This window comes from Dreissena polymorpha, chromosome 2 (assembly GCF_020536995.1).
Source record: "Dreissena polymorpha isolate Duluth1 chromosome 2, UMN_Dpol_1.0, whole genome shotgun sequence".
In the NCBI taxonomy this organism is placed as follows: Eukaryota; Metazoa; Mollusca; class Bivalvia; order Myida; family Dreissenidae; genus Dreissena; species Dreissena polymorpha.
Genome location: NC_068356.1, coordinates 112,786,888 through 112,791,604, shown reverse-complemented (window position 1 = coordinate 112,791,604; position 4,717 = coordinate 112,786,888). Strand labels below are relative to the sequence as shown.

The window sequence follows — 4,717 nt, the reverse complement described above, 5'->3', positions numbered from 1 at the left end:
GAATTGCGTTTAAATGTCTTCAATATTACCGTATTACTCTGTATACGTGACAAAAGCAAACGAATTTATTTTAATTTAATTCAGCACGATGTATAATAATGTCTTTAATTTTATAGAATACTAAAAAATAATTAAGTTCATTATTTTTTTTGCGTATGTTTTTAGACAGCCTTTACAATGTAAGAAATAAATTGTCAACTACTATGTCGAAATATGCTGATTCTGACGTTAAAGTACTTTTATCTCACTTGTTAAAATAACACTCTTGAGAATATTCTATAAGAATATGGATTAGACAAAGCTTTAAGCAAATCTTCCCTTTATACCGTTTATGTGTTTTTCTTCTGATGGAACACTCGTAGTTTTAATTGCCCTACCTCAACCGCACACGTTTCAGGTACAACTACCTTCTTCTTGTACTGAACTACCTGTTACCGTTGCTCACGCTTGTCTCCGCCTACTCGCGCGTTGGTATGGAGCTATGGGGAGGCAGGGCTATTGGGTAGGAGACGTCAATCCAGACAGATAGGGTCAAGTCGAAACGAAAGGTATTATGCCAATTACTAGACAACTGCATTGACATATAGTACATGTTTTATCTTTAGATCCGACTAGGGTATGTTCAAAAGATAGATACCAGTTATATTGCACTTTACTTATAGAAAGGAGAAATAAAGCTTTCGGAAATACAATATCATGTCGAAGCAAAAAGTATTGTACGAATAAAAAGGGTATTTGTGTTTATGAAAATATAATTTAAAGCGGGTATATACGATCTTGTCAAATATTTATTAATTAATATAAAATGTGTAAGCAAAATATTATACATATATTTCAATATAAACTGAAAAAAAGTTAAGAAGAACATGTGTCGAAAAATGCTTAATAAGCCAGATATTTAATTCTGAAATCAAAAAAGGCTGTACAGCCGAATTCGCCAGCATGTATATCATGCATGTATGTGAATCTAAATATAGTTTAACCGTTCATTTGAAATTCCTGCAGCGATATCGATTCATACGGCACACGAACACTTACTAAAAAGACGAATGCATCGGTTAATGTAGGAAAATATGTACGAATGATCTTCGTCACAATTGGCTCGGGGCGCTAATTTGTATTTGTTGCATTTTATGAAATTCGTCTTAAATGTATCATTTTTCTTGCATATTGTGTGTTATTATAACGTATTTGTATCAATATATTACAATTCAACACATATAAAAATCGTATGATCTCGCTTTAAAGTCTAAAAGTTAAGAATAAGTAGGAAGAAAAGACATGTTAAAGTCTAAATAACAGATAAACATAATTGTGAAGTCTAAAAAAGGTAAGGGACAAAAAGAGCTGTCATTTTTAATGCATGTAGTTACAAATTAACGTTTTTAAGTGAACTAAGCTGTTTTATTTAGTTTCACCTATGATTAGATATAACATGTACATGTTACATGTATGTATGCTTTTTTATAATTAATTAATGCTTCATAGCTTCGTATTTTATATTTGCAGGTGGTTAAAATGATGATCGTGGTGGTTCTAATATTTGGCATATGCTGGTTACCAATGCACGCATATTATCTGCTGACCAGCCACTACAGATCTTTAACCGAATACAAATACATCAAACAGATCTATATAATCATCTATCTGATGGCCATGAGTAACTCCATGTATAACCCGATAATCTATGGATGGATGAATTCTAGGTAAGAGCTACCTACTAACAATACATGCCCAATATGTACAAATAGTCTGGCGCGAGCGTTTCATTTATTATTAATCTAGTTACATATTTCGGCATATTAAGGATTGTTTGATTAAATAAGCATAAGGCGACAACATTTGTCACTAACCTTAAAGAACCTTATTTGTCAACTGTTAAAGTGTTCCTGTGTCCGAATTAACCGAATTGAAACGATTTTTAGAATATAATGAGATGAATCGTCAAGCTGTAATAAGCAAAAGCGCCTTGACACTTATGTCTTACATGACAGTTTACGTATAAAATTACAATTTCCTTCATTTTTAACAATGTGTTATTTGCTTAAACACCATATGTTGTATATATGTATTTTAATTCTGATTTTTAAAAGTATTTATTGGATTTGAGTCTAGTCTGTATTATCAAGGTATACCTTTCGATCTATTTCGCTATATGCAATTATACTTTTTAAATACACGTTAAAATAAAAAGCAAGATTATCTTCATAGAGATTCGGTAGAATTCTGCCATGTAATTTTTTTTTATATTAAATTTGAAGATTCACGCGCTTCGTATAAATAAGTGAGCAACAATATTGGCCGAAATATGTACCCAATTGTTGGAGGTGTTTATATTACAAACAAAGTGCCGCACTTCTTCCATAAACATCAGCTCGATTATGAAATATTTATAGGCTTTAACATATATATATATACATTAAAACTGTTATGGCTTTCATTAGGTCAAGTAGAGACTTTTCTTTTTCTCCAATTGCTGTTCCAATTCCTAGAAAGAGTCTATTACAGCACGTTGCGTATTAGATACATTGCATCTGGCGTGCATGCCTGTACGTTTTATACTGTATGCTTCAAGGACATCGTCAGAGCATGTCTGAACAAAATAAATGTAATATTGTATGTCAAATTATGTTGAAAGCTTTAAAAGTTGAAACTTAACATTTATAAATGTATTGTTTTAACATATATGTTCTTTGTATATTTCGACATTTAAGTTCAAAATCAATTTCTCAATTTTATAGCAGGAGCTTATGGTATTCAGGTATCGCGAATTTATACAAAAATTAACAAACATATACAGATAGTCAACAAATAAACATGTAAATATTTACTAGAAACCTTGAACCTAGGTTTTACCAATAAATTAACAATCTAACATTTGCATTTTTCTGAACAGCACTTTGCGACTTCCGTCCTCTTGACAATCGACTAATTGGCCTCAAATTAATGTGTTGCTACAGCCTAAGCCTTTCCATGTTGTTGATTCAACTTCCATTATTGCTGCTAGGTCTGTGATTTATTGAATGGTACCAATGGCAACACGAAAATTACACTGAAATCGCAGTATATCCAATTAATGTTTGGCTTTCAGTATACGTGAGTCTTTCTACAAATGAGTATGACTATTAAATCTAAAAGATTATGCATTATCAACTGTTTTGTCATGTGCTTGAAAAAAACAACAACATTTTATAGGAACTAAAGATTACATAGTAAATTAGCAGATATTGTTTACGTCTTTTGACGAAACATATTATGGGACCAACGTTTTGCGTTCGGATTGGTGGACGGCCTTTTGCTACATAACTCAGTGTTTCTTGAACTTTGACCAAACGATCTTAATCAAAATATGCCCATTAAATGGTGGCAAACATTGATAGCCAGGATATCGGCAACTGACATTTGAGAATTATTGATCTTGAAATGTAAATACGAAAGCCAAATTATCTCTTTCCGCTCACTCATTCATACAGTCAACATCGAATCTTCACACATATTTCATGAACATCATTTTTCGGATAACAAGACTTAAACTCTTGATAACAAACAAATTCGCTAATGGGACTTTATTGTTATTGCCTTTATAAAAATGTCAAATTCGAAATTTGCGTTCTCTAACCGAAACTGTGTTTATCGAATCATCACCAACCTTTCTGGATATGTATGTTGGCCTGAAAGTAATAAAATGTTCAATAACCAGCTTATCCTCACTCGGCAATTTATCGGTATTGTCCTTGGCATATATAAACATAGCGAAATTTGACTTTTTATGTCCTTGGCGATATATTCTAGATAATATCACCCATTGTATATCTGCTTTCAGATTCCGGGAGGGGTTCATTTACGTGCTCTGCTGGTGCCCTTGTCGCCGTCGCAAGAGGTCAAGGACCAAGCTTAGCTACCGCCGCACGCTTTTCCCAACCGCGACGAGGGCTATGTCCGAGAAGTATAGCTCCGATCGAAACGGTTCAACGATGCACACGTTGACGGAATACGTGGACACGGAATCCTACGGCACTCGACGCAGCAATCAAAGCCAAAGCACCGTTCGACGTGGATCACCTAGACGGACAGATTATGCGTTGTAAAAAACCAGGCCACTAAAGTGAACATTTTGATATAAAACTAGTATGATGTATTGCTCGATAACATACACAGGTTCGTGTTGGTGAGCTCCACAAAGGATGCGTTGAAAAGCCTCATACGAAGGAAATTAATTTTCTGAATACACATACTAAATAGTTGTACATTCATTCAATTTGTTGTTTATTAAATTGATTCCTTTTTATATGACCAGAGCTTAATATTTGAAAAAATAATGCGAAATTAAAATTGTGATAATTTTATGTGTGATAAAAACTTGGTTATAAACGTGTGTTATTATGTAAGATGCACTCATATACATCATGTTCCTGTTGTAATACTTTAACGTGCTTGCAAAATGTGACATGCGAACTTAAAACATATGTCACTCTGACAACAAAGTTGACAATAGTTTCAAGTACAGTTCGTTTGTGTTTCATTTCATATTTATTGTGATTGTATTGTTATTTATTTCTTATATGTAGTAAACATTAAATTTCGTACGTATGCGGATTGGGAAATAAATATAATTGTGTCTTGTTCTGAGAAAACTGGGCATAATGCAAGTGCGTAAAGTGTCGTCCCAGATTAGCATGTGCAGTCCGCACAGACTAATCAGGGACGACACTTTCCG

General features: G+C 33.3%; 1 pseudogene; it reads left to right on the top strand.

Moving 5' to 3' along the window:
• Positions 1-4,088, top strand: part of LOC127869993 (tachykinin-like peptides receptor 99D) — a 5,612-nt pseudogene extending 1,524 nt beyond the window's left edge.
• The last annotated feature ends 629 nt before the right edge of the window (positions 4,089-4,717 follow it).